This window comes from Neodiprion lecontei, chromosome 5 (genome assembly GCF_021901455.1).
Source record: "Neodiprion lecontei isolate iyNeoLeco1 chromosome 5, iyNeoLeco1.1, whole genome shotgun sequence".
Classification (NCBI taxonomy): domain Eukaryota; kingdom Metazoa; phylum Arthropoda; class Insecta; order Hymenoptera; family Diprionidae; genus Neodiprion; species Neodiprion lecontei.
In genome coordinates, this window is record NC_060264.1 from 19,248,353 (window position 1) to 19,256,906 (window position 8,554).

Sequence of the window (8,554 nt, forward strand, 5' to 3'; positions counted from 1 at the left end):
CGACGACAAAAAAGCCCGAAAGTTCAAAGTTTGGAAAAGGATACTTCGTCAGATCATGCGATTGGCAATGTCTCTGGGGAGCGATCTTGGAGGCACACATTGATGATGTAAGTCGTATTGCGCAGTGAAGATGTGAGACCGAACAAGCCCAAGCTGATAATAAATTTTCTATATAAGGCTTTAGAGATTCCGATATATAAACATTCGCAAAATGAGAAATGCTGCAAGTTCAGTGACTAAAGTGTTATTTCTCTAGGTTATTCTTATTCAAGTCCACTATCAATCCCGACGGAAGATTCATTAAAATCTGGGAAGGTGTTCGGTTCACCTGCGCTTATCTACTTATCACACTTTATTCAGGAGATGCTATCTTCTCTCAACTTATGCCTGATTTTTTTCGAATCGTAGGTACATTTGGTTCTTATAGTTACACAATTGGATCGTAGTTAGGATTCAGTTGATCTATTATGGTCTGATCGAAAACGTAATAAAACGTTGGTGTAAAAATGAAAAATATAGCTTGTCAATTTAACTGGATGAAAACGGTTGCTTCTTACAAGGTGAAAAAAAAATTGGAAACCATGAATTTGAAGTAAACGAACATTTGAGTATTACATTGTTTCATCATGAAACGCATATCATTAAGCTCATTTTGATCAGTTATATCTTATTTTCTGCGTAAATTAATGTTATATGAGTAGCTTTTTAAATACATTTGTGATAGCATTAATCCATTTTTTGCCAAATCTTAAGTATGTAAATGATAACTTACGACCACCATTGCTATCGGCGCAATTGCTCAAGACCAGATCCGCCTCAGGGAATGTGTGAAGAGTTAAATTGCAAATGAAATTCATTAAAAATGAACCAAAGATACGTGTTCGAGGGTGTAAAAAAGACAGAAATGCTTGGTCATTAGTTTCGAGCGTTATTACAAACTCTGAATCTCTCTTTCACCATTCAAAAGTGACAATGGCATTTCATCAATCACGTGCACGAGGTCCATATTTTGACAACATCCCACTCGCATAATTCCAGACAGCGATATCAACTCTGAATTTGATGATGGTGATTGACTTTTACGTGCAACTCCACGTCCAGTTTTATAACAATCACAGAATCCTGGTAACGCATCCATTATCAACCGCTAAAAACTACGTCAACAGCGGAATGATCGTTGACCTGATCGCAGTGTTTCCTTTCGAATACTTCTTCCTCTCACCAGCCTCCCGAAAGTGAGTATCAGCAAACAAAAGCGTCGACCATCAAAATGGGTGTTCATCAGTGACTTCTGACACTTCCACATGTTCCCATTTCAGCGCCAAGACGCTCTGGTTCTACAGACTCAACAGAATCCTGATGACGCACCGAATGATCGCCGATCTGATGCACTACTACTCCTGGCCATACACCCTCAAGTATATGAGCTGCGTGATATTTCTCCCGCTGATCATCCTGATCGGACACGTTTTTGCCTGCGCTCTTCTCCACGAGTTATGCGACTTGGGAAGTGACGTTAAAAAGAACGAAGACTTTGCTCCTGGGATATCTTGCAGTCTCGAAAACGTTCAGATGAAACACGGTGGGTGAAATTTGAACTTTGAAATTTGAAAACGAACTGGGAGAAATTCGGAGACATAAAAAATTGAAGGGTCCTGAGTAAAAACCACTTTAGTCCACTCGGACTGACTTCAAATAAAGTGCAAATTAAGATTTATTTTCTCCTACGAGTACATTCGAAACCAATTCTTCTGGCAGGTTTTTCTTAAACTGATGCTGGTTTTCTTATTTGACAGTGGTATTTTCTGACAGTAGTCTCTAATGCCACAACGATGGTATCGCTAACTCGTTTTCGATTGAAAATGGACTGATGAGCTTATTATCCTGGGCCCTTCAATTTACCTCTTTCATTTTTGTTCTTTGGTTGAACATTTCAGAAGAACGAGATCCGATAACACCCTTGAAGATGTACATTTATTCGTTACTTTACGTATGTGCAACTTTGACGAGAATCGGAGACGTGAATTTGAAACCTATGAGGTACAGCTCGGTGGTCTACATTCTCGTAATGACTTCAATGAGTTTTCTGCTTCTGATGATCGTCGTGACGCACACAATATCAACGATATCGCAGAAAGACGCAAAGCTCACCGCTTACCAGCAGCAAATGATGATCCTGATGTCATATCTGAAGGAAAACAAAGTTTCCACGGAACTTCGACAGTGTGTTTATATCGTCAATGTGCGATTCCTGTCAACTAAATTGGCAAATATCGTAGCTTGTGACTTGTATCCTTATTTCCTGATTTGCAGTGAAGTCGTAAACTACTTTGAGAACTTCTGGATCCTCAGGCGAGGAACTTCGATCATCAAACAAATGCAGCTCTTTCCTCCTGCATTGAAGGACGACGTTCTATGGTGTGTCTATGGGCCGTCACTGATGAAAGTAAGTATTCTGCCGAATTTTGATCATTTTTTAATCTAATTCAATCCAATTTTTCTCCTGAAATTCAATCACTTTTGTGACGTAAAACTGAACATGCTAACACAAGTGATTAGAGATAAGGTCTTTGCATTTGGAAACTACAACATATCGATGTAGTTGACAAATTAAATAAATGAAGTCTTTATCTAACCGAAAAGCTTGCGCTAGATAGTTGTTCAAATTGTCAAGTGTCATGAGTTCAAGAATTCTTGTGTCTAATGTTGATTTCATATTTAATTTTTCGTTTCGAGTTTAAATGGCTGCTAGTTTTGCAAATAATAAATAATTTGCCAACTAGATGTCAGTGGTTTTGGATAAGTCATTTTTTCTAAGTTTATAATATCAGGTCGAATGATTTTTTGGTGTACCAGATCTGTTTGGTATATTAAGAAAATTCTTTTTCAGCCTGTCAACGTTCATAATTAATTTATATAATGAAATTCAGATGAACGAATCTAAGTTCAATTTACTTGTGAAAAAGTTTTGATGCTAAGAGCAATTTTCCACAAACATTGAAAGGATTTGTCACGAAATTACTTACAGAGTCATTTCATTCCTCCAGAGTCCCGGATTCTCGCAGAAAAATGAATCCTTCTTCCGATCCCTCTTTCGCAACATGGAAGTCAAGTTTTATTCCAAAAGGTCGGAGATCATGACAGTAAATCTAGTTCACCGTTCAGTCTACTTCATTCATCGGGGATTGGCCGAAGCTTTTGGTCCAGACGGAACTCTTATCGCAGTTCTTGGCTGTGGAAGGTAAGCCATGAAGACTTCTCAGAGGAAAAAGTTATAATCTAACCCTCAGACAATCATAGAACGTTCTATGATTTGTTTGAAACGTTTGTCATCTTGACAAAAGCCCGATCAAACATCGGTGATGTGACTTCCGCGTGGGTCCATCAATTATCTGTAAACAGTCCAGGGTCAAGATATCGATTTTTCTCCAGTTTTGTTATCTTTTAGTATTCGACATCACCTTCAATCCTATTTTTACCTACGAATTCGGCCGTTCATGAAGTAAAATCAACTCCCAAGGTTTACCTATATGTAAAAACACCGCCATGTTATCGCCTGTTAATAGCGAATAACGTCTAGTTCATTGAAACAAGCAAAAAATGTTCTTATTATCGAGAAATTCTGGGCAATTGATTTTTAGGGATGGTTTTTATCCTTTGAGTGACCAAATTGGTGCTTGAAAAAAGTACATGCCGAATGTTTTTTGGTATAGAACAAGGTATCTCAGATTGAAGAGAATCGGTGACGTACAACTTGGGTACTTTTCTTGCTAGAACATACGAGAAGATACAAAACAATTGTTTGACGAGTCCTTTTACAGCATTTTTGGAAACTTTACTGGCTCTTCAACGATGCGACAAACTTGCAGCATCGTGACCCGAACTCACGTCGAAGCGATAGTGATCGATTCGACCGATTTCTTCGACCTTATGATGAGCCATCCGGGAATGAAGAAGAGATTTTTAAGCGCTGTGGCGTTAAACACTGACTTTCTGGAGACAGAATGCGAGGCGGAAACAACGAAAGACACTGGAGACCAGTTTCGGACAAAATCCTCAGTGTTCATCCTACTGCCTAACTCAAAACTTGTACGAGCCTGGGAGATTTTTGCGGTACTCTTCAGCTGCCACTTCGCCTTCAGCGTCTGTCTTTACCACATAGCTATCAACCACTTCAAAAGTAGATACTCGCTGATCATCCTCTATGTCACCGATCTCATTTTCCTTGTGAAAATCGTGCTGGTCTTCTTCACCGCCTTCGAAGACGACCTCGGTGATTTCGTAGTTGATAAAGCTGAAATTGCTCGAAGGTGAGAAGATCGGTTCTTGACTACATGGGGTCTAAAAAACTTTATAAGCCCTTTCAGACCTCTCTTGGCGCTAATTTTAACCAATGCTCTTCGATCTGCCAAGTTGAATCGACATTACACCGAGATAATTATCAAGTTGTGCTTATTGTACAGTCCTTAAATATTCTCGTATTTTCATTACTACCGAAAAAAATAGTTTTTTTTTTTTTTCTTTTTGTAAAATGAAAATGAGTTTTGTAACTGTAACCACAAAATCTGGCATGACTTACTGGCCTGACACGGAGAATTATCGCAAAAAATTTCTACAAATCAATACATGATTTTTATAAATTGAATTTCCTGTGCTTTTCTCGGTTATTGAGCACTATTGAAATAACTTTAAAATTGAAAGTTTCTGAATGATACGTATGAGACGTCGGATTTTTAGATTTTTCAGTTTTAAATGTCTAATTTTGATAACCTTGACTTCAAAATTAGAATTACCAACTGAAATAACATTCAGAAAATGAATGTTATATTTGAAAGATCTTTTTCTGTTTTGGGTCCATAATCTGTCAATTTACCGTACGCATTTTTCAAAACCTCCCATTAAATCTACAATTCAAGCCTGAATTATCAAAATTTAAAAAGCGTTACTGAAAATTCATAAGTTTTACTTGCAAAAAAATAGATCGACCATTTTGTCAGCTGAAAAAACGTACGAATTATCAAAAGACTTAATAAATCGGAATTTGCAAACGTTGTTTGTTATTTGTGTAAATTATTGAAATAATCACATCGATAATGTCCCGGATGGTTTTAAGTGTCGTAAAAATGATTGACATCGATGTTTTTACAAATAATTCAGAAACTTACTAGTTTTTCCATGTAAAATATTATTCACTGTTATTATTGACACCATTTTTCAGGTTTCACCGTTCGAAAATTGGACTCTATCTTCACATATTAACGTTAATCCCCTTCGAAATTGCGTGCATCTTTGTCGCGGACATTCATGCAAGATGGCACGCGTTGCCTTGGTACAGGATGAACCGGGTGCTAAGACTGGTTAGTTTTTTAGTTTTATGAGCCTCGCAAGTCTTCCGAATACAGCGAAAAATATTTCCTGTTGCGGCTGCTTCACGGTCCTTAAAAATTACCATTTTTTACCATTATTTGTTCTATGTTTTCCTGTAACATGTTGCGATGATTCGATTTTATTGCAATATTGAATTGATGTCGAGACGTTGAAATGGAAAAATGTTGTAAACCAAAGAAACAGGCTTAATGTTGCATTAACAAGAAAACATCGTAGTGACCAACATATATTAAAGTAACCAAGGCAGCTTGATTTTTCGTAATCTAGGTCAAGTTTTTTTATGATCCAAGAGTGGCCTGATTTTAACTTTTTCCAACTTACCAACTCTGAATAGTTATTTGTACCATTTTGTTTTTCTCATTATAATTTCACTGATATTGGAACCGTTGTCGCTATGAAATCGAGTCGCCTAAAATTTTTAGCGACTGTAACTAGTGAAATTTGTCTTTTTGCAGCGCACTTTTTCCTTCCTTGATAATTTCTTTTAATAAACTTTTCAGATACTGGTGTCGAATTATTTCCGGACCGTCTGTAACCGGCTGAACGTGAACATATCCGGAATGCGTATTTGCTACTTGATGGTTTTGCTTGGCAGTCTTCTTCACGCGGCGACTTGCTTTCTGATAATCGCACAGAAAGCGGCATTCGACGATATGACGGCCCTCGAAGGGCTCGAAATTTACGTCAATAATTTTTACGCGGTTTCCGCAACCTTCGCGGTCATATCCTCGCGAATCATCGCCAAAAACTCGCTTGAGGCTTGCTACTTCATCGTTTTATTCCTCATATTTTATGTCGCCTACGCCGTTTTGCTCGGCGAAATTTGCGCCATAGTTGGCATCAATCAGTTCATCATGAACGAGTACGAGCGCCGGATAAACTTCTTCCGGGATCGCATGAACTGCATGGATCTGACTTACGCCCTCAAGGTAAGAGGATCATTCCAAAAACATCGGACCCACCATTTGGAGTATTAAATTTTTTCGGAATTAGAGTTTCGAAATTCGCAATGTTGAAATAACGTTGCATATTGAGAAAAACCAATATTTCGCAACTTTGGTACTGCAACCTGGAATTCAAAGAACTGTAAGAAAAGAAAAATCATCAAATTTTGGAAAACCGAGTATTTCAAAATCATACTAAAGTTGCAATATAATGATTTTTCTTTCCATATTTCGTGACGTTAATGATACTATCTTCAATATAGTGATTTTCGTGAATATTGAGTCACTTTTTCGTTCTGATGACTATGTATAATTAGGTAGACGATTTTGAATTTTATTCTCGCCTTTTCACTGATCACATGTTTTGAGACGTTAGAGCGTGTATCAATGTATCTGAGAAAAGTCCGGTTTGACCCTCTTCGATTTCTAATAAGGCTTCTCCGATATATGTATAAAAATCAATTCCTCACGGGCAATAGCGAGAAAAAAAAAAGATCTCAAACTGGATTTTCTTTGGAAGCTAAAATCACTATTTATAATAAGGTGGCGAAGAAATTCTCAACGATTAACAAAATCTGAGAGTTTAAGCCAAGTTAAGCAACTTTAAAGAGGTTGGTTGGTCGAAAATCGAAGGAATCTGCTAGATTTTTACCAATTTTTTTTGTTTTTCTTTATAAATCCAATAATTTGTATTTCTCTATTTTTAAAGAGGTCTTCTTAGCCGACGAGTATAATAATTCATTAGATAAAGATGTTAGTGACAAACCATACAGCCAGGTACTACAAGTACCCAAATTTCCTCGAGTACTAGCTATAGGTCTCAACATTCACCCTTCTCGATAGACTCAAAACAATAATAGTGGGTTCGGGGACGATGTAAGGATCAATAACATGGCCACCAGATATGAAACTGTACCTCACGGTTTATTGGACAGGCTTTATATTCATTCAATCAGTAATTATTCAACGCTTGTGTCAACTTGGGAGACTTTCTAACAGTTATCCGTTCGACACGGGTCTCGTCGCGAGCAGAACCGGAGTAGGCCTCAGGACGACGTGTACAGGTACCATCTCACCCGAAATCATCGGTCAGTACCTGTACTGTTTTAACCGGGGGCTGCAAGCCGTTGCCGGCTACCCGACACGGAAACCACCCCAGGGTAGCTCAGCTATCCCGACAAGGCCAGCCCACGCGGCTACACCAATTTTGTGTGAACTTGTTACTTATTTTCAAGTGTTCGTGATCCGTTGACTGTAATAACCATGTTGATTTCCCAACGCGTCAACCACCCCGGGTCAAAACCTCACCCATGAGGCCCCGGGAAGGCCAGCGCGAGAGTCCCCAACCGGCTCTACCCAGTTCTGCTCTCGCATCTAATTACTCGATCACAAGTATAATCGAAACACGATCCCAATGCCATTTAATAATCAAATCGATCATTATGAGCCTCGATTCGTCGAGTTGATAGCCCCATGTTCACACAGTTCACCGTATCACTCTCGCACACATAACTAGCTACTTTCAACGAGACTCACGTGTTATTCCTTCCGAGTTTCGACTAATACTGATCTGGTTTTGGCTTCTTCTCCATATTCTCTTCTCGCTTGCTCTCGCGGGGATTTTGTGAACTTTGGACCGTATTGTCATGTTGACCACTCGTTGTAGTGTGCGTGAGATTAGCGTACTTTGATTCAATACATTTTGTCCCTTTACAAATCTCTAGCTGATCTATAGCGGTCGTTCACCCCCTCGCCTTCACATACCTTTCTGTTATTACGTATGGTTTCAAGTAATGCTCATCCAAACTGTAGTGCCATTGTGTACGCTTTTTAATTTTTCACACATTCTCAGGTTGAGATCGCGTTAAGCATCGGATTATAACTTAATAATCACACGTGGCAATAATGATCTGTGGCAACGGCCAATTACGAAATTATAGGTCATAAAGGACTAGTTTTAGTCGTTGATTTCTGTCTATGTATTGGTATGCGTCGCCAACAAGTGAGCACCGCTGTTTGGTCAGTCAACCACCTCAACGAGCGGTTTTCAAAAACGTATCGCTTTACAAAAATGTTTAATCCTTCAGCTGAGCGCTTGGAACTACGGATCAAAGCTCTGGGACATGCGGAGCGGTCAGCAAACGCCGGTTTTGATGAGCGAGTTGCCGGTTTATCTTCAATACGCGGTTTCGTACCAAATGTACGGACGCCATCTTCGGCGA